Raw genomic sequence first — 24413 nt, forward strand, 5'->3', positions numbered from 1 at the left:
TTGGTGCACCTGGGGGTCCAGGGGTCCCGGCCTCTGTCTTGGAAGGTCCCATTGTCAACATGGCGGGTGCGGGTGGGGTTGAGATGGACCCGGCCGATTGCACGTGGCTCCTGTGAATTCCCAAGTCTGCCGTCCCCATTCCTTGTGGGACAAAAGTCCAGGTGTTATTTTATTTACCCCGTAGAGCTTGGGTGTTCTGAAGTCATGTTTGTTTCTGAGTGGGCTACTCCCTTTGGGTCTCAGGTGAAACCTCAGCATTGGTTTTGGTGTCTGGGCTTTTTCCCTAGACCCCCAGACCCCAGGATCCTTCATGGACTGTCCAGTCTGCTGTGTCCCAGGGGTCTGCTCCCAAATCAGTTACAGATCACGCAAAACTCAAAGCAGAAAGTGAAGGCAGAGCCAGTGAACCGAGAGGCAGGGCGGAGCTGTATGTTCCCGCTTCCGTTGTGTGAAACGTCTCCTGTGGCCCTGCCTGGCTGGGATGTCCTCCTACCTCGTGCACTTGCTCATTCAGTCCGCACCGGCGCTGCACCGGGCGCTGCTGGGGGCTGCGAGGATTCAGCGTGAGGCAGGGGACCCGCCTCCGTGGCGGTGACGCTCTGGTGGGGAGGTGATGTCACCACGGAGCTTGGGGCGGTTCGGGGTCGCATGGGCCACAAGGGGGTGGGCGTGCGGCGGGGAACTCGGCGATGCTGCTTGAGCTGAGACCTGGAGGAAGCAAGGGACCCAGCTTAGGGCCACTGGGGGGAGAGGCAGGAGGGGGAGGGCAGTGTGCTGGGCAGTGCCCGGGGGGTTGGGTGGTGGCCAGGAGCCAGCTCCCGCAAGGCCTTACAAGTCATCAGAGTTTGGATTTTATCCTGAGAAACCGGAAGGCCCGGGAGAGAGGGTGCTTTACGGAAGGCCTTGCCTGGTTTGCTCCCCCGCCTGCCAACCCTGCTGTTTTGTGATCAGACTGCAGGGCAGGGGCGGAGGGGCCTGCGCCCCGCCTTGTGATTCGCCAGGCCGCAGAGGGAGAAGTGGGCAGTATTAGGACATCTCCAAGGCGCCTTCTGAGCCAGCAGCCTGGCTTGTTCGTGGGTCATGTGTCCTGGAAACTCACCGGTTCCTGCCTTGCACACTCGGCAAAGTCGCAGGGAAATGATTTAGGCAAAAGTGCAGTGGAGCCCTCGAGGAAAGCCAGTGCGGAGAACAGAGCGGCCAGGGGTCAGCCTCAGGGTGCGGCTGGGCTCTGAGCATCGTCAGGCGAGGAAGGTCTGGACGCTCGGGGGAGGCTTGTGCAGGTCGCTCGCTTTACGGAACCACCGTCATGGGATTCCTGCCGCCCAACCCCAGCGCCCTCCGGGGAGTCGACGATTGCTTGGCCTTTGGACCTCGCCAAAATGTTCCAGAAGGTATTTTGGGGACTAGCATGGGGTGTTCCTACGGCTCTTCACTGGCCGTGACCTCCCTGTGCCATCCTGGCTCTGACACTGAGTCTTTTCAGACGCATCGTCCCCCACCCCCGACCCGCCCAGTTTCTTCCTCTGACAGACTCAGGAGGGCTTTCCCAGCACGGATTTGGTGCCCTCCTGAGCAGGAAAGCCGCTTGGTCCCTCTGATCCAGTGTCAGAATTTATACCACCTCTGTCCTGCTTGCTTCATGGGATGGTCATAAGATTTAAGTGGCTTTGAAGCATAAACAAAATCCACAAGGTACAGGGTTTGTTCCCTGCTGGTGACCCCTAGTGGCCACCTCACAGGTGACAGCTGACTTCCTCAGTCCACGGTGAGAGGTCTCTTGCTCTACCCACGTCACCTGCAGCTGCGTGGATACAGACGGGATGCCCAGTCTCCATTCCTGGAGGTCCCGAGGCGGGGGCGATTTTACCACCTTTCGCAGCAGGGTGACCGTGGTGGGAGGAGGGGGTCCTTGGGTGTCCCTGAGCACCCTGCAGCCTGGACCTTGCCTCCCGTGGGGTTTGGCCTCTGCCCATGCAGCATCATCACCCTCTCTTCCCTGCAGAATGAGCATCTTCCAACTGGAACAGTAAGCTGGCCAGATGGTCCAGGCTTACCCAGCCAAGCAATGCCCTCTGACTTCGCCATCCGGTTCCGTCTGGTTCCCGACAAGCGCACCACCTCCTGGGACAGCCATTCCATTGCTGGCGGTCCTTTCCAGCCCCTTCTCCAGACCCCCACCCCGGGCTGAGGCTGCCCTTGTCTTTGGCCTCCTGGCCTGTGCTGCCTCACGCTGAACCCAACCTCACTGCCCTGCACTTGTCTCCCCACGTGGACGATGACACCCCGAAAGCAGGACTGTGCTGGGTCAGTCTTTTCCTAGGTTGGAATTTGGCATATTATTAGCACCTACTGTTTGCTGGGTGAGTGGCCCCTTGCATTGTTGGAGTGGATGTTGCTGTTTCTGAAAACCGTCTGTCCTGTCCCTTCTGTGGTCCTGCCCTTCGAGGCTGTATCTTAACCAAGCAAGAATGAGGTTGGGGTCGTGCCTCCTCACCCATCGGGAACGAAAGGGGTGGTGAGAAGAGCCAGGGAGGAGGGAGGGCTTTGAGGGCAGCAGGGAGACTGCTTAATGTAGGAAAAAGGGCGTGAGCCGAGTCTGGGAACGGGTGGGATGTGGATGGGGCGGGGCCAGAGCCAGACCTGCCAGGTGGGGAGAAACAGCACGCGCTAAAACGAGTCAGGCAGCCGCTTCTGACCCAGCTCCGCCGCCATGGGCAGGGCCGAGGGGGAGGCCCCTCTTCAGCTCCTAATGAGGAGGGTTCATGTCAGGTGTCTTGAAATCCCACCCAGCTCACACATGCCGTGACACTGAAGGGGTCAGGCTGTTGATTCCGCCCAAGAAGAGCTGATGAAAGGGGGAGACGTGGCCCCCGAGAATTCGTGCCAGAAGCACCTGTCACACAGCTCGGGCCCACAACCGCCATCTCTGAGGCGTGCTGAGCCTTTGCCAGATCTGCACATCGCATGACAGGCTGATTCTCACACTTGGATCCCTGAGAGCTGGTTGGCACCGGATGTCTGAGCTGCAGTCCTCAAATCTGTCCCCTCACCAGTGACGGAAGGAATCTGTGCTCTATTAAAAGCATTCTTTGGACACCAGGGAGTGCTAAATGCGTTTCCGATGTATAAATCAACCAGAACATGCATCTTATCCTCTTTAAAGTTGTCATCTCCACACAGACCCGCGGGTTGGGCGCCAGCTGGGAACAGAAGTCTTAAGATACAGCGAGCGAGCGAGGCCGTCTCCGTAGAAGGAAAGACACCCGATGGCCCGCGCGGCTCTCTTCCTCCATCTTTCGAGTGCTCATTTCTGAGTTTTTACGGACGTGAATGGGTTAAAATCCTTTCTCCCTTGTTTTTCTCTTCTACCGTTTCTCCACTTTGCAATCCACCATACATGTGATTTCCAGATTTTTTTTTTTTTTTTTTTACTCAAATACAGCTGGTGCCTTGGAGTTCATTTTACCTGGCTCAAGAACCACGGGATCCTGGGCCTCTGTACCCCACTCAGGCCGTTCCCTCTGCCTGGATTGTTGTTCCCCAATTCAACCCAGATTACGCTGATGTAAGCTTAAAAAAATTTTTTTTTGTCAATTTTTTTTTGATTCTTTTCTTTTCTTTTCTTTTCTTTCTTTCTTTCTTTTTTCCTTTCTTTCTTCCTTCCTTCCTTCCTTCCTTCCTTCCTTCCTTCCTTCCTTCCTTCCTTCCTTCCTTCCTTCCTTCCTTTCTTTCTTTCTTTCTTTCTTTCTTTCTTTCTTTCTTCTTTCTTTCTTTCTTTCTTTCTTTCTTGCTACAACCTAGACATGTGGAAATTCCTAGGCTATAGGAGCTGTAGCTGCCTGCCTACACCACAGCCACAGCAACGCCAGATCCTTAACCCACTGAGCAAAGCCAGGGATCGAACCCACGTCCTCATGGATCCTAGTCGTTACCCCTGAGCCACCATGGGGACTCCTGATTTAAGCTTTAAACTCAGCACAGGCGTGGTCTACTCCAAGAACCCCCTGACGTCTCCCTCCGTCCAACTCCCACCGCTGCCAGGGGTGGGGACCACTGCTGTACCTTGCATAACGAACCCCAGGCCCTGTGAGCATCGTCTTGAGGCTGGGGCCAGGGCTCTTTCACCTTCCTTGGTGTTGGTCAGAACATTCCCACTGTCCACTGCGTTCCGCCCTCCCTGGCCGGCCCGACCATCTCAGACTCTGCAAGCACACTGGGACTTGTGGCGGGGGCCCTCTCTGGCCCGGCCGCACCGGTCACTCCTACACCCGCACCGGTCACTCCTACACACGTCAGGCTCTCTTCCCCAACTCCAGGGGACCACTTTGCCCTCCTGGAAAGCCCGCTCGGCTGTTTTGAAGTGTGGCCAATTCGTGGCCACCACCTGCCACAAACTGGCCTTAAGACACAATCTCCAGGAGTCCCTGCTGTGGCACAACGGGATCGGAGGTGTCTCTGCAGTGCCAGGACATAGGTTCAATCCCTGGCCCGGCACAGTGGATTACAGGATGTGGCATGGCCCTGGCTATGGCGCAGGTTGCAGCTGCAGTTCTGATCCCTGGCTGGCGAGCTCCACGTGCTGTGGGGCGACCAAAAAAACAAAACAAAACAGAAACCCTCTATCTCCAGGAGGCAGTCAGGAATTAACGCAGCTCACTGATGCTGCCATCCTGTAGGTACCCAGGCTTCTGTTTTTTCTTGGGGACATAAGGAGGGCTGCCCATTATGGCAGACAGACCGATTTTCAGGAGCTGGTGGCTACCTCTCTCCTGGGTCCCTACCACACTTGGGGCGCTCCAGAGGAGAAGGCTGGAACCTTCCTTAGCCCAGAGAAGGAGTGACCGGAGTGACCTTTCTCCCTAGAATAGGGTGTGCCAGGAGGTAGAACCTGGCATGACAAAAGGGTAGTCATCCCCTGTCAGAGGATATTGGTTTACATGTGTTAAGAAAACATTTTGTACTTGTTTTCCAGTTTTCTCTCCAAAGTATGTGTTTTCAGCCCCAAGCAGGCTAGGAGGGGAGACTGTGCCTCACCCATCACTCTGGCCCCATCCTGTGCTTCGCACAGAACCCTGTGCCCTCACGTCATCCATAAATGCTTGTTCCCTAACTGAAGGCAAATTAAAAGCTAAACAGCGCTCCTTACAAGCTGTGGCAAGATCTCGGCTCTCAGCAAAGAGAACTACTCGTGATTGTCAGGGGCTTGCTGGCCGCCCAGGTGTATGAAACATGAAATTGTTACTTTCTAACTGCTTCTTTGTTCCAGAGCGTGGGCTGTTCTTCTCAGATGGCTGCCATATAATGTTCGGAGGGCTGGATTCATTAAAATTCTAAACATCAGTATTCTACACTGTGGAGTCTCGTTCAGGGGTAAGATAAGTGGATTTTGATTCCTGTTTTCACGAACGGAGACAACCGGTAGCTATTAAGGGAAATTAAGAGTCTCCGAGTCTGCTGGCCCCTGAAGGGGAGCAAGAACGGGGAGGTGCTGCTTGGAGCCTGGGTCTCGTCTCTCCCTGGACGATCCTAAAATAGACTGGAAAACGGCCCCCCTGTCTACAAATGATAATCAATTATTCGCAGTGACGATGTTTACAGCGTGCCATTTAGTTTCTGGCTGATGGAGCTACAACGAGCAGCTGCGTCATCTGTCAAGGTACACATCCCAGGGAGAAGGCATCTATTTTCGTAAAGAAAAAACCACCAGCGTGGCTTTTCCAGAAGAGCTACTTCCACCTCATTGATTCCTATTTAATTTTATTTTCGCCTGAGGACAGCTCAGGAGAGTCTGGTCTCCACTTTAGGGGGCCACCAGGAGGGCCAGTCGTCAGAGGAAACCGCTGCTCGCAGATTCCCCAGGGAGAGTCGTAGCTTCGCTGGCGATGCATCAGGCACCCAGGTCACGTGCCTGCTCTGCTCCGTCTTTATTAATAGACAAGGCGGAAAACAGTACTTAACGTCTGAGGGGTTAATCAGTTCCTGCTGCTTATTTCTCCACATGAAGGCGTTAACGTCCACTCCTAACAGCATTATTGATTTCTGTGAGGGAATTCCAGGCTTGATCTTCGAGCCTCGTCGCCCCGAGGTACTGAACTGCGGGGACGGCGTAGCCAGGCGCGCTCAGGGCAGACAGCTCTCCAGGATCTCAGGTTTCTCCTCGACGACGACGACCGAGCGCGTGCGCTGTCTGTAGGAGGTCATTGGTGTGAAAGCATTTCCCCCGTCTTTCCATGGTTTGCGTCTCCAGATGATCGTGGAAGGTTCTGAGCAGCAGAGTCCTACAACGGGTTGCGGAGCAGAGGCTGTAACAACTCCTTGGGCAGAGCGTGTTACTGGTTTCAGTGGAACTGAATGGTGTCTTGGACAAGGTGAGGGGTTCAGCCCTGTTGACAGCAGGCCCACCACAGGCATCTCAGGGAGCCGTGGATGTTCTGGAAAGGTACGGTCAAGGTGGACAAGCACCCCTACAACTTCCTCCCTGGAGCCACTGTCACGTTACAGGGCTCTGGTCTGTTGGATCAAAGATCAAAGCCAATCTAACAGACTTCATGGGCTTTTATTGGGACAAGAAAAAAGTGTGTCAAATTTAGGTTTTTTTTAAAAAAAAAAAAACAACAAAAAAACAAGTTAAATCTTCCCATGGAAGTGGAAACTTTCCGGGCACAGGGAAAACACTTTGGAGTAAAGACGCTCTTAAGCGGGAAAAAAAGAAGAAGAGGAAGAAAAAAAAAGAATCAGATAACAAAAACCTCCTGACAGACTGATCAAATCAGACCTTTAAACACATGGATAAAAAGCATCCTTCTGTGCAGAGACATAAGCAAAGAGCGAGTTTCGAGGATTTTGAGCTGATTCTTGAATGTTGGCCCAATCACACATCACTTATCTTTACTGTTGAGTTCATACCTGGTCGAAAGACTTCTGTTAAGTCCCACGTTTGCTTGCGCACACAGCCAACTGTTAGCATTTTTCACTTACAATTTTCCCTCAGAAAGCCCTTACTAAAAAGTAGAATCTTTACAAAGACTCTCCTGTGGCAGCTTCTCTCACTTTATTTTGAACAACAAAGCACCCCAACTATTGCTGGGTTTGAATAAGAGGACATCTGATGGAATTGGAGAGAGAAATCGAACCCAGGTTTAGTAAATTCTTAATGTATTATCATTACATTTTCGGGTGTTGGAAGTATTAGTGCTATTTTAAATAGGTCCTCTAAAGTGTACTTTAAAAAGCAACACAGTGAGGGAGTTCCTGTCGTGGCCCAATGGTAACAAACCTGACTAGTATCCAGGAGGACTTGGGTTTGACCCCTGATCTCGCTCAGTGGGTGAAGGATCTGGCGTTGCTGTGAGCTGGGGTGTAGGTCACAGACACAGCTCAGATCCCAAGTTGCAGTGGCTCTGGCGTAGGCCAGCAGCTGTAGCTCTGATTCAACCCCTAGCCTGGGAACTTCCATATGCCGCGAGTACAGCCCTAAAAACAAACAAACAAAACAAAGAGTGAGATAATCTTGGATACTACAAATAGCTACAGATTTTTAAAAAAACTGTTTTTGGTGTTATATGAATAGGTAATTGTGGCTCTTAGAGGAGAAGAGAAAATAGGACAGGGCAATAGTCAAAAAAAATAGTGGCTGAGAATTTTCCAAAATTGATGAAAGATACCAAGCCATAGATTTGAGATTTGTCACACCAGATCCAACAGATGCTGTACCAAGAGGATGTTATAAACGATATCATGCCAGTGAATTTGAAAATTAAGATGAAGTAGACAAGTTCTTTGGAAAACACAACTTACCAAAATAGACACAAAAAGAAATAGAAAATCTGAGTAGTAATATAGAACTTGAACAGGTTATGAACAACCTTCCATGAAGAAAATGCCAGGACCAAATACCTTCACCACTGAATTTTTCCAAACATTTAAAGAAAAAAAAAAAAAAAACCCACAAGCATCATACAAATTCTGAGAGAACTGAAAAAGTGAAAGAATTTTCAACTTACTCTTATGAGGCCAGTATAAATTTAATGTTAAAATCTGACATGACCATTACAAAAAAAGGGAAATTATTGCTGAGTCTCTCCCATGAAAATGATCAAAGATTGGCATTTTTTTCCCCTTGGCAAAAGGCCATTTTTTTTTTTTGCAATTTTTCTTTGGGTAAACATTTTAAGCTTTGTGGATCACACAGTCTCTTTGCAACTATTCAACTCCTCCATTTACTCAGGGAAGCCATAGTCAATACATAAATTAATGAGCATGGCTGTGAATATGTAATAAAATTTTGGGTGTCCAATAGATAAACAAATATCCTGGGGTTCCTGTTGTGGCATTAGTCGAATCTGACTGGTAACCATGAGGTTGAGGGTTTGATCCCTGGCCTCACTCAGTGGGTTAAGGACCCGGAGTTGCAGTGAGTGGTGGTGTAGTTTGCAGACACAGCTCAGATTCTGTGTTGCTGTGGTTGTGGCACAGGTCAGCAGGTGTAGCTCCGATTCAACCCCTAGCCTGCGAACTTCCATATGCCGCAGGTGCAGCCCTAAAAAAAAAATAAAAACCAAAACAAAACAAAAATCCTAAAGAAAATATTAGCTAATTTAATCCTGTTACGTATAAAAATGATAAAGAGTTTTTCTAGGAAGTGTACAGTAGGTTTTTCCAGAAGCTACATGATATGTGACACTTAGGCAAAAATAAGAGTGAAAATGCAAGAAACACTTAGTGTTATTATGAAGATAGTGTTGACAATTATGGAATCTCTGAAAGGGTCTCAGGACACCCAGGGGTTCCCAGACCACACTTTGCCAATTGCTGACATAAGCAGTGACGTCCAAGAGATGGCAAATGAAGATGGGTTTTAGGACACAAGTGGTGGAAGTGGCCTCTGTGAATAGCAACCCTTTATCTTTTGGAACAAGGGCAAAAGAGATGGGTGCCAAAGTGGCTGTGGGGCAACCTTGGGTTCCCTTCTCATGGGCTGGTTTTCTCAGTGAGACCTGAGGTGAGGTCATTCACTCAGGGTGATGAGGTAAAAGGATGCTGGAAGTCTGAGGAGAGAGAAGACCTGGTGAGTAGGGAAACTGGCTTGCCAGTGATGGACAGTCACAAGCAGGGACCATAAAATAGCCTTCTCTGGGACACTCAGCAGGCCACCCTGTAACTTCCCTGCCGTCAGACACCTATGGCAGGGATTCCTCAGTGGAGCTGTGTGTCTGGGCCACGATTCTCTCCCACAGTGAGTGGTACGGCAGAAGGATGGAGAGCTGGACTTGGTAGCTAGCCTGCCTGGGTTCTAATCCTGATTCTTCCACTGATCAGTTGTGTCCTTGAAACTTCTGCACCCGTTTCCTCTCTGTAAAATAGGAATAATTATAGTACCTGCCTCAAAGAGCTGTTACGTTAAATAGCATGTAGTTAGAAGGGTGACAGAAAGGGAAGTGCTCCCCCTCAAAGCGCCAGGGACAATTACCTATCGCTACTATTATTATTGACATGACTTGTTGGGCTTCCGCTCAGGCTGTGGGTGTGGGTAGCTGGCTCAGCTGGTGGCTATCTACCTCACCAACCATCTATGTGCTGGCGGCATGGGCTGGGGATATGGGATGGGCAAAGCAACCTGGTCCTGCCTTCACCAGGTCTCCTGGGGGAGGCCAGCGGGACGCAACTAGTCACACTAATCAATGCAACCATCACAATCGCCATGGGTCCTGACCGGGGCTTTAGATACATTCTCCCTTCATCCTGACACCAGACCCCAATGGGTAAGCTTGGTTTTTACACGTAAAACCCCGCTTGGCAGGCGGGGTCTGGCTTTTCCGTCGCCACGCAGTCCGAAGCGGTTCTGCGGGATGCATCCGACAGCTCTCGCCCAGGCCAAGTTAACAGAACCGCGCCTCCCGGACTTCCAGGGCGGGAGCAAGTTCCCGCGCTCGGGGCAAAGGACTTCCGGCGGAAGTTCCTTCTGCGGGGGCGGAGCCACCAGGCAGGCATGGCCACGCCTCTCCGCTCTCGCTAGTCCGCAGTCGCCTTGGCCAATCGGAGCTCCGCTTCTTTCCAGGCACGGAAAGTTGTGCTCCAATCAGCGAGTGCCGTCGTCGCTCGGGCAACAGCGTCCTAGAGACACCGAGTGGGCTGAGCCTCTGAGGACGGGGACAGACCTTGGGGTCCGTGCGCGGAAGTGACCCCGCGAGGCGGAGGATTGAGAAAGGGGCCGGGGTAAGGCGGCGCGGCCTCCGCGAGCGCGCGCGAGCCGGGGGGGCCGAGGACGTCCTGGGCGGGCAGCCCTGGGGGCCCCGCAGTCCCGGCGCCCAGAGCGTCCCCTCCTCACCCATGACACAGGTGTGTGTGCGCACGTGTGTGCGGAGCGCCTGCCTGTGCCAGGAGCCGTTGTCGACTCTGGGGCTATGGCGGTGAACGGTACTGTCCTGTTTCCATGGGGGAACACCGGCTCTCAGCACCGTGGAAGGTGGCTTCTTTGAGGGTCACGTCGCTCTAATTTACAAATGTTTCCTGTCCCTTATCTCATTGGTTCCCCACAGCAGTCTTCTGAATATTCTACACTCTGCCTTATAGATGAGAGACAACTTGAACTCCACGGGGTGAAGGGGGCTGTCCCCAAATCACACAACTTAGGCAGGACCAGGATTCCAACTTGCTTTTTAGGCTGCACCCGGGCCATATGGAGGTTCCCAGGCTAGGGGTCCAATTGGAACTGTAGTTGCCACAGCCACAGCCACAGCCACAGCCGCGCAGGATCCCAGCCGCGTCTGCAACCTACACCACAGCTCACGGCAACGCCGGATCCCCAACCCACTGAGCGAGGCCAGGGATCCAACCTGTGTCCTCATGGATGCTCATCAGATTCGTTTCCGCTGACCCAGGACGGGAACTCCGTTCTTCGCTTTAAGAGGAGTAATTTAATAATGTTTCTTAAGTTGTATGTGCCCCTAAATGAGTGGCTCTACAGAAATGCTGTAAAGAAAGTATTTTTTTTCGACTTTCACATCCTGCAGTTCTGTCATCTCTTTCTTTTACCCATTGTCTTCCGTTCAGCAAACATTTACTTGGCTTAAGTTCTGGGGACTCGAACCTGAGTCAGGCAAGGGCCCTGTAAGTTTCTGTGAACCTCTCCTCTAAGCCCGCCTGCAGGCTTTAGGAGGGCAGGGATTTATTTCAGCTACCTACCCTTTCCCTTCCCCTGTGCCTTGGGTTTAGTGCTTGGCTCACAGTAGGTGCTTGTGGATATTTTTCAAGAAATGCTTGGCGTTCCCATTGTGGCTCAGTGGAAATGAATCTGACTAGCATCCATGACGATGCAGGTTTGATCCCTGGCCTTGCTCAGCGCGTTAAGGATCTGGCGGAACTGTGGTGTAGGTCACAGATTCGGCTTGGATCCCGTGTTGCTGTGGCTGTGGCACAGGCCAGCAGCTGCAACTCCAATTCGACCCCTAACCTGGGAACCTCCCTATGCCGCAGATGTGGCCTTAAAAAGACAAAAAAGAAAAAAAGAAAGAGAGAAAGAAATGCTTAACTGAGACTTTAAATTTTCTTTCCATGTCGTCTCCCATTTCCCCGGCCTTTTCCAGCTCTCCGCCTCTTCCTGTGCAGCGATCGCTACACGTAGTACCAGTGCTATGACTCCTCCAGCCGACTGGCACACAGAGACAAAACCCGCTCCAGGAGGGTGTGAGGTAGCCCAGTGCCCGCCCGGAGCAGGAATCCACTGGGAGGCCACTGGGCGTTAGCCAGACAGTTGCTTTCATAAAGCCTCTTTTCAGGTGTGTAGTGAGCGAATGTTCAGGTTTTAGGAGATATTGAGAGTCACTGAAGTTTTTCTGGCAAGACCTCTTCCCCCGCCAGGACTGAAAAGTAAGCTGTGTAATAGAGATGAGAAAGTGTGGGCGAAGCAAGAAGCTAACCGCCACGGTCTTCCTTTAAGGACCACTAGTGAGCTGACCTTTTTGTGAAGTGTATTTATCTAAAAATACCCCAAATCTAGGCTTGCGCAGTTATATAGATTGGATCCCTGTGCTACTTAAATATGAATTCCCTTTCAGTAAATCCTGTCTAGGACAGCCATACTATTTAGAAGAAGAGTTGGAAAGGGAAGGAGTGAGTTTAGAAAAGTCTGCGAATAGAGATAAAGTATAAACATAACACTTCCAGTGGGAAAGAGCTTTGTTTTCCACTTTTTTCTCTTGGTTTTCTCTTTGTTTTCCACTTTTTCCCCTTGGTTTCTGCAATATTGTTTTGTTTAATTTATTTCAAGGGCCGGCCATTAGCTCTTTATCTGTTTTAATGCAGTTTTACTATTTCTACTACTACGTGCTCCTCCTGGCTAGTACTTATTTATTTTTTTGGCCACACCCACAGCATAAGGAAATTCTCAGGCCAGGGATCGAACCTGTTCCGCAGCAGTTTCCCAAGCCATAACAGTGACAATGCTGGATCCTTAACTGCTAGGTCACCACGAACTCCCTGGCTGAGACTTATTGAGCACTGTTCCAGGCACAGTTTGGGGCCTCACATTACCTTTTAAAATTTAGTGCTCACTTCCTGCCTGTGAAAATGTATGATTATTATTCCCACTTTATAGATGAGTCAGGGGGATGCTGAGAAGTTAAGGTGCTACAAAACGGATAGATGGTGGCATGTGGCTTCTGCTCCAGGACTGCCCCCTAGCATAGCCTGTGTTCTTTTTTTTTGTCTTTTTAGGGCTGTACCCCACTAAAGCGGTATATGGAGGTTCCCAGGCTAAGGGTCCAATCAGAGCTGTCTGTTAAAAAAAAAAAAAAAAAAGAGTTCCCGTCGTGGCGCAGTGGTTGACGAATCCGACTAGAAACCATGAGGTTGCGGGTTCTGTCCCTGCCCTTGCTCAGTGGGTTAATGATCCGGCGTTGCCATGAGCTGTGGTGTAGGTTGCAGACGCGGCTCGGATCCCTCGTTGCTGTGGCTCTGGTGTAGGCTGGCGGCTACAGCTCCGATTCGACCCCTAGCCTGGGAACCTCCATATGCCGTGGGAGCGGCCCAAGAAATGGCAAAAAGACAAAAAAGAAAAAAAAAAAAGAAAAGAAAAAGAGCTATCTATAGCTGCTGGCCTCCACTACAGCCACAGCAATGCCAGATCGGAGCCTTGTCTGCAACGTACACCACAGCTCACGGCAACACCGAATCCTTAACCCACTGAGCAGTGCCGGGGATGGAACGTGCATCCTCGTGGATACCAATCAGATTCGTTTCCCCTGAGGCACGATGGGAACTCCAGTCGGTCCTGTCCAGTACTCTCACACTCTCGGGTATGTGCGTCTCTGGGAGTCCCACTGGGCTTCGGGTGGCGTTTAAGAATATATACAATGTGTATGGAAAGTAACTTCAGGAGGAAAGAGAATACTCAGATCATATAGTTGGGCTGCAAATGTCGCTGTGAACTTTTTTTTTTTTTAAATTGAGTGAAAGATTCTTTAAATTCTGTAGTGCATTAATGGTCAGAAGATTCGCACATGTGATTTCTCACGCTCCCGCGATGACCCCCCCCCCCATCCCTGTCCACCCTTCTTCCTTCCCTTCCCACTGGCAGCCACACGTTTGTCCTCTGTGTTTGTGAGTCTGATTCTTTTTTGGTTTCTTTAGCTGTGAGCTTCTTTAACTCAGGAAAAAGAAAATTAAAAAGAAAAAAAAAAAGGAAATTGAATTCATTTTGTCCAGGCAAATGAGGCATTTTAATTCCTTTGGAAAAAAGAAAGCATTTCTGGGAGTTCCCATCGTGGCTCAGCAGTTAACAAACCTGACTAGTATCCGTGAGGACGAGGGTTCAATCCCTGGCATTGCTCAGTGGGTTAAGGATCTGGCATTGCCATGAGCTGTGTTGTAGGTTGCAGACATGGCCTGGATCTTGAGTGTCGGTGGCTGTGGCATAGGCTGGCACCTGCAGCTCCCATTTGACTTGTAGCCTGGGAACTTCCTTGTGCCACAGGTGCAGCCCTAACAAGACAAAACAAAACAAAAACAAGAAAGCATTTCTTTCTTTTTTTTTTCTTTTTCTTTTTTTGCTTTTTAGGGCCGAACCTGGGGGATATGGAGGTTCCCAAAGGTCAAATCGGAGCTACAGCTACCAGCCTACACGACAGCCACAGCCACAGGGGATGTGATCTGCATCTATGACTTACACCACAGCTCACGGCAATGCTGGATCCTTCACCCACTGAGTGAGGCCAGGGATTGAACCCAAAACCTCATGGTTCCTAGTCGGATTCGTTTCCGCTGTACCACAACAGGAACTCCAAGAAAGCATTTCTTTTCTTTTCTTTTTTCTTTCCTGCTTTGTCCTGATTTCAAGAAAGCATTTCTAACACCTACATCTGAAGGACAGTTTTCACGGGTTTCCTCACCAAGCTCTCGAAGGCCAGGCTTACTACAGAGTGACCAGGGCATGGGCTCAGTATCCTCACTGTTAAGGGAGGAAGTGTGGACAATTGCATTTGCATGAAATTTTTGAAATGAAAACATTTCGAATAGAAATAATTTTTAGGGGCGTTCCCATTGTGGCTCAGCGGTAACAAATTGGCTAGTATCCATGAGGATATGGGTTTGATCCCCGGCCCATCTGTTTGCTTGTGTACCTAACAGCTATTTATCCTGCACCTGCTATATGCCAAGCCCTCTGTGGGCGTTTAGGACATGCAAGTTAGGTCACTCTCCCAACATGTCTGGTGCCTCCAACCCTGTCGTTTTCTCCTGTTGGAGTGTTTCTGGATTGACTTTGGTTTGCCTTCCTTTGTTTTATAAAACCCGGAGTTGAAACTCATCAACTCCTCACCCCGTAACTGTCTCTGTCCCTTCTACCCTGGGCTCTGTTCCTGTCTGGTTTATCTTTCTGTGCCATCCCAGGACTGAAAGTTCACAACAGCTATCCAGGGGTAAATGCTGCCTTCTACGTGCCAGGCTCTTTTAGTACATTGTCTGGGCTCCTGCCATAGCCTTTCTTTTTTATTTATTTATTTTGGGGGGGGGGGTAAAGAAGAAAAAGTTAGCTTTATTGCTTTGCCAGGCAAAGGGGGCCACAGCGGGCTGATGCCTTAAAGACTGTGCCCCTGCCACAGCCTTTAGTGTGTGGCACTTAACTGTTGTGGGTCCCTTGCCCCTCGAGAAGCTGTTGGAAGCTGTGTATATCCTCTGTCTAGAAAAATCATCTCCCGTGCCCTTGTGCGTTGCCTCTCAGAGAGTCTGAAGATCTACAAGTGCAGCACGTGGACCTTGTCCCTAGATTCCCAGCTAAGAACGTTTGCTTTGAAAAGCGGTTTTATTTCCATTTTGCACATGAGGAAAACGGGTCAGGAGGAGGTTAAGTAACGTGCGAGTTTGCATGGTGGATAGTGAGAGCAATTTGACTTCATGTCTTCTCGACTCCAGACGCTTCGTTTTTTCCACTGTCCAAAAGCAGAGGTGCTCAGTAAATGAGTAGGCGAGGGCGTGGAGAGTCTAAAACGGGAGCTGGAGCGTGTCTGGGTCCCAAAATGTGACAAAACATCCATTTGCTATCAGAGTAAGACAAGGAGAAGATTTTTCTCAAGTATTTGCATTTAACTGCCAAAATTGTTTGTGTTGCTTGCAACTTTTTCAATTTTATCAAAAGCAATTATCCCCCCACCCCGGCCCCCGCAGCCCCACCATGATTCCAGTTCCAACAGTTTTTGCTTCTGATGCCATTTCTGTTTGGCTGTGCGCATTTCTTACTCTTGTGTTGAATTATGTTTTCTCCGGATGCCAAGGCAGATGGATGGCACTTTTGTTATGATTCTGATATAAATAGCATCTGTTAAAAACTGGACATCAGTCCTTATCTGGCAAATAAGCAAGTATATCAGTGAAATCGGCTTCTAATTGTATCTGTGCTTAACGAGTGCATTTGACGGTCTGCGACTCGGTGCTCGTTTGGGGGGCCTTGGTTCTACAATCCTTGCTCTTTTCTGCCTCACTTTGCACGTTTCGATGTCCTCGTGTGCGTATAGGTCTTAGACGTCGCTTGTTTAGGAAACCTACCCTGACAGGCTGCACGGCCAGGGGTGACCCGAAGAACTCACCGCAGTGCCTTGCTCACCCTCAGAAAGTCGTTTAGCTTTCAGAAGCTGGGGTGAGCTGAGCCCATGCTCCTGGCCCTCGCAGTGCCGGGTGCTGATAGCTGCGGTCCCTTGAGAACAGAGATTAACAGGGTGCTCACAGCAGGCCGGGCCACGTGGGAGGTACTGGGTGCAGGAGGATGAGTGCCGCTGACCCCTCCGCCGGAGGGGCTCCCTGACCAGCAGCGCCCACAGATAAGCAGCCAAGGGAAACGTCTGGAAGCAGGACATCAAAGTGGAAGTCGATGTGGGGCTAGAGGGGTGGACTGGGAGGTATTAATACTTTATGCCCGAAGTCCCTCCAGGCCCCTGGCAAGGTCGTGGAAATGGGGGACCTTTTGCCTTTTTGTCCTTTTCTTTACGAAGTTTGAACAACTGGCAAAGCAAAACTGTACGACCACGTTCTCATAGTTTTAAAAATTAGTTTTAATTTTTTTAATTTAATTTTTTATTTTTTTAAAACAAGCGTAGTGGCTTTTTCCAATGTTGTGTTAGTTTCCCCGTGCGCCTCACAGTGATTCGGTTATACAGATATGTATCTTCTCTTTTTCACATTCTTGTCCATTGTAGGTGATGACAAGGTGTTGAATAAGGGTCCGTGAGGTGTGCAGAAGGTCCTGTTGTCTGTCCGGTTTACATACAGTGGCGTCTATCTGCTAATCCCAAACGCTTAATTTATCTCCGCTTCACCTTTCCCCTTTGGTAACCGTTAAGTTTGTTTTCTATGCCTATGAATTGATTCGTTTTGTAAGTAAGTTCATTTATATCATTTTATTGGATGTCACATGTAAGGATACCGTACGATACTGTCTCCGTCTGACTTCACTCGGTGTGATCGTCCCTAGGTCCCTCCGCGACGCTGCCAGTGGCGTTATTGCACTCTCTTTTATGGGTAACACGGCATTGTGTGTACACACCACAGCGTCTCTATGCACTCACCTGTTGATGGACCCTGAGGCTGCTTCCGTGTCTTGGCTACTGTAAATAGTGCTGCTGTGAACAGGGAGGTGCCTGTATCTTTTCTTTTGGTTTTTGGCTGTGTCCATGGCATGTGGAAGTTCCCAGGCCAGGGATCGAACCCATGCCACAGCAGCGACCAGAGCTGCGGCAGTGATGGCATCAGACCCTTAACCCACTGTGCCACCAGGGGGCTCCCAACACGTATCTTTTCCACTTCGAGTTTTTGTCTTTTTCTGGGTGTATAAACCATGATTAGTTTTAAGGAGGATGGGAAGGCTTCATGGAGAAGGGGGCTCTACCCTCAGTCTTGAAAGATGAAGTGAGGTGCGGTGAAAAAGGAGGAAGGAAATTCTAGCAGAAGCGTGCATCCTCTTCAGAGGGGAGAAACTCCATGGTATATTCATTCGGGTTCTGGGTGAAAATGCAGCAGGCATGTGGCTTTGGTGTGTCCTGGGGCCAGCTATTCGGGATGCGAATAATCTTATATCCTACAACAAGGAGTCGGACTTCAGTCTGTAGACCCTGAAGAAGTGGTGCATATTTTGGGATTTTTTTTTTTAATTAAAAAAAATGTAGATTTGAGTTCCCATTGTGGCTCAGCGGGTTAAGGACTTAACAGTGCCTCTGTGAGGATGCAGGTTTGATCCCTAGCCTCACTCAGCGGGTTAAAGATCTGCCATGGCTGCAAGCTGCGGCATAGGTCACAGATGCAGCTTGTGGCTGCAGCATAGGCTGGCAGCTGCAGCCCTGCTTCAACCCCTAGCCTGGGAACTTCCATATCTGTAGGTGTGGCCCCAAAAAGACAAAAAAAAAAAAAGGAGATTCACAAAAAAGTTGCAGAATTAGTCCAGAGAGTTCCTGTGCCGCCAGCTTCCCCCAGTGGTAACATCTTACGGAATAACCATAGTGCCCTTAGCAGAACCAGGATGCCGCTATTGCTGCAGACCTGGTAACAAATGGGGGCTTTATTCAGGGTTCACCGGTTTGGACATGCACTCATTTTTTTTTCCCTTGGCTCATAGTTCTATGAAGTTTTACCACGAATCGTTTTGCCTTTCGTGTTTTTAAGCCAGGGGGTAACATCACTGTATCTGGGCTTTAGAAAGATAAATCCTGGCAACAGAGGAGGTTGGATTAGAGGAAGGTGGAGAGCTGGCAGCGGTTTAAAGGGCTGTTTCCAGAATCCAGATGAATGGGGACCAACACGGGTAGTGACGTGAGGAACGGAGGGACGGGGCTGCGTGTCAGACGTGTTCCCTTAGTGAAGCGGACAGAGCTCGCCGACTGCTTAGGAAGAGGCCCGAGGCCAGAGTGATGGAGAAAGCAGCAGCCTGTGACACCACCAAGGACTTTGGTCCTTGTTTTTCTTTTTTCTTTTTTGGTCTTTTTGTCTTTTTAGGGCCGCACCCGCGGCATCTGGAGGTTCCCAGGCTAAGGGTCTAATCAGAGCTGTAGCCACCGGCCTACGTCACAGCCACAGCAACACGGGATCGGAGCCACATCTGTGACCTACACCACAGCTCATGGCAACGCCAGATCCTTTACCCACTGAGCGAGGCCAGGGATTGAATCTGCAACCTCATGGCGCCTACTAGGATTTGTTTCTGCTGCGCCACAGTGGGAACTCCTAGTCCTTGTTTTTCTAAGAGCAGTAGGAAACAATTGGAGTTTTTATGTATATTTATTTTTATTTTTTGCTTTTTTTTGGCAATTGGAATTTTTAAAGCAGGGAAGTAAGATGAGAAGATCAGCACTTTAAAATGATTGTTCTGGGAGTTCCCGTCGTGGCGCAGTGGTTAACGGATCCGACTAGGAACCATGAGAGACAGGGCCAGGAGAGACGCCCCTCTTTCCCGAACGCCTCTGTCCGCTGAGGGCTCAGAGGGACCTCAGAGGCCTCGAGAGGGAGGTGCTTGGGAAGTTGGCAGGGACGCTGCCGTCACTGATCATTTCCATCTGGTCTTGTTTTGTCCACGCAGCAAGCGTGTGCTAAACACCGACTCTTGTCCCCGAGCTGTCTGGGAGCTGATCAGGTCCCCAAGCTTACACCTTTTAGAGTCGAATATCCTCCGTTTGGGGCGCCTCAGGACGGCAGGCGGTGGAACCTGCAGACCAGGGACGCGGCCCGCAGGCCCTCTCGGCAGCAGGTGCCCGTCTCCTCCTGTAGGTGGCAGAGCGGCACAACTTTCCGTTCCCCGGCTGGGCTGGGAACCATCCCCGCTGCCCTGTCTCTGCCAGCATCCAGGACTTGCTTGGGCCTGGCTGCACTATAAATAGCACGTGTTAAACCCTCCTTGTCCGCTCTCAGGAGCCGGGAGAGCGTAATGGTTTCAGCTCTTACATTTTCGGAGGCTGCGGGGGAAACCACTTCTGAACTGGGAAGAGCTGTTGGACGGCCGAGGGGTGGTCAGTCTCTCGGACAACTTGTTTTTCTGTTGCCGTATCTGTCGTCGAGTTAGGGGTGGCGGTGAGTCTGCAGGTATTCCTTAGGGAAGAGGGGATTTCTGAGGCACTTTCTGAAATTAGATTGTTGTGTCTCTGGTAGAGAAGGCACGTGACCAACGAAACAAAACAAGCCCTTCCTCGAGGAGGCAGCAAGGCGGTCACGCTGCTGTAAGTGATCCCAGCCGTGACACTCAATTCAGGTACACTCAGTAAGCCTGCTCTTTCGGGCTGCCGTCATCCTGCGCGGTCCCATCGGCTCGTGGATGGTCTAATGGGGAAGGCAGACACTGAACCGTCATGAAGGTCGCAGGTCAGACATCCTGGGTGACGCCGAGACTTTTACGGTGGCTGGTGGGAAGGAGAGTGATGGTTTCACACAGGATCCAGGAGTGGAAGGATGTGTGTGTGTCGGGAGGAGAGCGCTGTTTGTTCTTTGGGGTTTTTTTTTTTTTTTTTCGTCTTTTTGCCCTTTCTTGAGCTGCTCCCGCGGCATACGGAGGTTCCCAGGCTAGGGGTCTAATCAGAGCTGTAGCCACTGGCCTACACCAGAGCCGCAGCAACACGGGATCCCAGCCGCATCTGCGAACCACACCACAGCTCACAGCAATGCTGGATCCTTAACCCACTGAGCGAGGCCAGGGATCGAACCTGCAACCTCATGGTTCCTAGTCGGATTCATTAACCACTGCGCCATGACGGCAACTCCTCCAAGGAGAGTGTTGTTTGAATGGCAGGGCTGTGAAAAGCCTTCCTTCATTAATTGGAAAATACTTTTGGAGCTCCAGTGATGTGCCAGTCGTCTGGGGCAGGCGGTACCGTGGGGTAGAAATGCTGTTTTGTATCATGGAGCCTAAAATCAAGTGTAGAGTTTCCCAAATGAAAGTATAATTACTGCACAGAGTGCAGCGCAGGGCAAGGACAGGCTGGGACGAGAGGCTCTACCAGGAGGGTGTGGGCGAGGTGAGCCGGGTGGCCTTTCTAAGGAAGTCGTGGCCACACCGGGGTCTGGAGGGGAGGGGAGTCAGCTGGGAGAGGAGTGGGGGAAGGGTCTGGGCAGAGGCACCCACAGGGCCGTGGGAAGCAAGGTGGGGAGCCTGACAGAGGCAGGACTGGTCACCTGCTGCCTGGTGACAGCAGGTAGGCCCTGGCAGACATGTTCTATCTAACGTGCTGTGAGAGCGTTTATCAAAGAAAGTTTAAAATAAAAAAGAGCCATGTCATCGCATCCCAACATAGCAATTTTGGTCTACGGAGTGAGGCCCTGTAGACCTGTCCCCGTGTGAAAATCTGTTTTGTTTCGTTTTGGGTTTTTTTGGCCCCTCCTGCGGGCGTGCAGAAGTTCCCCGGGCCAGGGATCAAACCCACACCACAGCAGCATCCTGAGCCGCAGCCGTGACAAGGCCGCTGAGCCACGAGGGAACGCCGAAAGTAGGTCTTTATGTCACTGTATCTGTAGCGCGTGCCTGCTGAACCTTTTCTCTTAACATTGTCCTGAACGTGTTTTTATGTTTCCACCTCTTCTATACGATGATTTATAATAGTGATAAAGAGTCACCCCAGTTCAACTTTGAGGGGTGGGCGTGAGATTTGGAGTTTGGTTTCTGAGCGGATGTGGGTGTGTCTTGCAAGCCTGTGGGAGCTCACCTGAGACTTTCACCGCCGCCGGAGAAGGTGTTTGTTAAGAGGAGGTTGGGGAGGAACCTGCGTGGGGCTTCGAGGAGACCCTGCTGTCGGGGAGACCCTGGCGGAGGAGAGTTCAGGCGCAGCCCCGCGGGGGCCGCCGGCTGGGGAGGAGGTCACTTCGCAACCAGGGATTTTTCTGCTAAATTGAATTCAGATGACTGGCTAAATTGTTTCTTACGATACCCTATCATTTGGAATATCTTCGTAAATCAACTTGCATTCTTACGATTCCTGTGTTTCGAACAGTAGCCAGCCGGCTCTAAGCTCGTAAGGGAACGTGCCGCCAAGGCGGCGGGAAGGCAGCCTGGCTTCGCACGTGGATGTAGCGAAGCCCGGAATCCGGACGTTTGATGAGTGTTGACCTGGACGGCTTGCTTTTAGTTTTCCACGTGGTCTTTTGAGTAGGTTGCAGCATTGTTAGACTGCTTTACAAATGCCAGGTATCTGCTCTTGAGGACTGAGAGGTTTCCTCATGACTCTCTTCATCTGGCAGACTTCATTATTCTTATGCACGTGTTTATCTGAGCACACACAGAGCACTCATACACCTGCGCACGCGCGCACACACACACACACGCACACACACCCAGCACAATTGGGCAGAAAGCCTAGGATTAAATTCAGGCGACTCTGGGTCTTGGCCTCATGAGTAAATTTGGCTTCTCCCTCTGGTGTTTCATTTCTCTGCCTCTAATAATATGGATAATGGTACCTAATTCACAAGGTTGATGAAGATGGCTGGCAAAGTAGGTTCTCGGTGAGGTGACTTTAGTGGAATCACTTCAGTGTAACATGTGCTGGTCTTTTAAAGGCATTTTGATATCAAGCAGAGAACTTTACACACGCGCTTCCTTAAAATCTATATACCTCTGTTATAAATCAACTTCAGGAGTTCTGTCACGACTCAGCGGTTAACGAACCCCACTAGCACCCATGAGGACACGGGTTCGATCCCTGGCCTCGCTCAGTGGATTAAGGATCCGGCGTTGCCATGAGCTGTGGTGTAGGTCGAAGATGCAGCTTGGATCTGGCCTTGCTGTGGCTGTGGCATAGGCCGGCAGCCACGGCTCCGATTGGACCCCTAGCCTGGGAACCTCCATGTGCCACGGGTGCAGCCCTAAAAAAGAAAAAAAGACGAAAATAAATAAATAAAATACAAACCAGCTTCCGGTTCTTCTAAAACAGGGGTCCCAGCTCGTTGCAACACAGATGGCTGGACCCCACCCAGAGTGCGAGGTTGGTGGTTGTGGGCGGAGCCTGAGAATTTGCGTTGCTGAGAGGATCCCAGGTGATGCTCATGTGTGGGTTCAGGGGCCACATTTGAAGAACCCCTGCTTTCAAGCTGCACATCTGCCCCAATAGCTTTTTAGAACTATTTATGTATTCTCATTTTATTATTTATTTAGTCCATGCCTGCAGCCAAGGGTCAAACCCGAGCCACAGCAATGACGACACCACATCCTTAACCACTAGACCACCAGGGAACTCCCTACAATGAATTTTTTTTTCTTTTTAGGGCGGCGTATGGAAGTTCCCAGGCTAGGGGTTGAATCAGAGCTGAGGCTGCCGGCCTACGCCACCGCCAGGGCAGTAGCAGATCCAAGCCACAGCGGATCCTTAACCCACTGAGCGAGGCCAGGGATCGGACCCACGTTCTTAAGGACGCTGTGTTGGGTTCTTAACCCACTGCACTGCAACGGGAACTCCCTCATTTTTAAAAAGTGGATAAATGCATGTAAAAAAGTATTGATATTAATAACAGTAGAAAACCTCACATCCAAAAATGGAGTCGCTCTCTCCCCCAACGAGCTGAGCTGGTGAGCTCACATGGCTTGGGCGCGTTCTTTACCAAATCCTGAGTCAGATGGTGGCTCCTGGGGGGCTGGGGGGCCTGCGCCTTTCTTCCTGTTCCTCACCAGTGTGTGGCCTGCAGTGTTTGCTAAAGAGCACGGCGTTGAGAGCAGAGCTGGTTGGAAAATGCTGACACATGGACTGTTTAGGTCGAGTGCCCAAATAGGCCCCATCCTCAGAGTGAGCCAGGTTTGGCTCCTTGGAATATTCGCATTGTCGTTGCCGTCCCACCGGCTTTTACGGTGCTGCACCGGCTTTTACGGTGCTGCAGTCGGTAGAACTCGGAGCTGGGGAGGACCCCGCAGATCACCCAGACCGTATCCTGCTGGAGGAGGAGGAGTCCCTGCCGTGTGCTCAGTGGCATTAGGAGGAATTACTTTTCGTATGATTATTATTTCTTTCATGCCGTCTCCAAATAAGTGTTTCTGGAATTGAATCGTTTTGTATTCAAGTAATAAAATGCACACCAGGCAGTACATTTCTGGGTGATTATCTCACTCCTCAGGTGGTGTAATAAGGCAGGAGGCCAAGGCCCTGGCATGCCTTCTTGTTATTAGGAAGGGAATTTATGGATACAATAAAGGAGGCGGTTATCTGCAGCAGCAAAAACCGGAAAGGGGAGCGCCGTCTCAGCAGGTGGGCCCCCGCCTCCGTGCTGGGGGGGGCAGGTCAGGCAGGAGACCGGTCCCTCAACGTGCAGCCGGCAGCGGGGGGCCAGACTCGCTGCTGCCCTCAGGACGCTTGTGGTCAGTTTGGCCAAACGCAGCCGGAAAGCCTTGGCCGGTCACAGCAGTGTGAAGCGCTCTGCTCTGGACCCAGCTCCCGGTGGAGCCTCGTGTGCCTGGGCCAATCCCTTGCCTGCTGTAGCACCCATTTCCGAAGAGCAGTAAGTGACTGCGTGTGAGAAGGGCTAAATGCTGGCTTTTTTTCATAAATCTTAAGCGCATTTCCTGGTTCAAAGTCCCTATTAAATGCTAATGGGATTAGGATAATTTTTTCCCCCTTCTTAACATTCTTTCTGAGCCTGAGTCTCTTGTCTCTTCACTTCTTCAGTCTTGTCCGGTTATTTCACTTAACACCATCGCCCCTGTGGTCCTGGCTGTCCCTTCCTGAGCAATAAGCGCCCTTCATCCCTTCCCTGGCATGCAGGCATCTTGCTGTACCAGCTTGCTCTTCACAACTCACCCAAATTAGGCCCAGCTCACCCGCCTCCCCGTGTAGCTGAGCAGCGCTGGAGAAACACCGCACGGCCAGTCAGTACTGGCCCTTAGGTCCTGCCCCCGGGCCTTGATGGGCTCTGGAAGTCCCCGGGCAATCGTGCTGCCTCTCACACTCACCTCCTGTTCTGGAGGACCCTCT

At 50.8% G+C, this 24413-nt stretch overlaps 1 protein-coding gene across 4 annotated transcripts in view; it reads left to right on the top strand.

Annotated features, from left to right (window-relative positions):
• Positions 1-10015: 10015 nt before the first annotated feature.
• The window catches only part of EFCAB6 (EF-hand calcium binding domain 6), a 236080-nt gene continuing 221682 nt past the window's right edge, over positions 10016-24413 (top strand). For all 4 annotated transcript variants that reach the window (XR_007135738.1, XM_047786044.1, XM_047786045.1 and 1 more), the window contains exon 1: positions 10016-10215. The gene's annotated coding sequence lies outside the window, so the exon portion shown is untranslated. The remainder of the gene's footprint in view (positions 10216-24413) is intronic.

The sequence above is a fragment of the Phacochoerus africanus genome, chromosome 7 (genome assembly GCF_016906955.1).
Source record: "Phacochoerus africanus isolate WHEZ1 chromosome 7, ROS_Pafr_v1, whole genome shotgun sequence".
Taxonomy (NCBI): domain Eukaryota; kingdom Metazoa; phylum Chordata; class Mammalia; order Artiodactyla; family Suidae; genus Phacochoerus; species Phacochoerus africanus.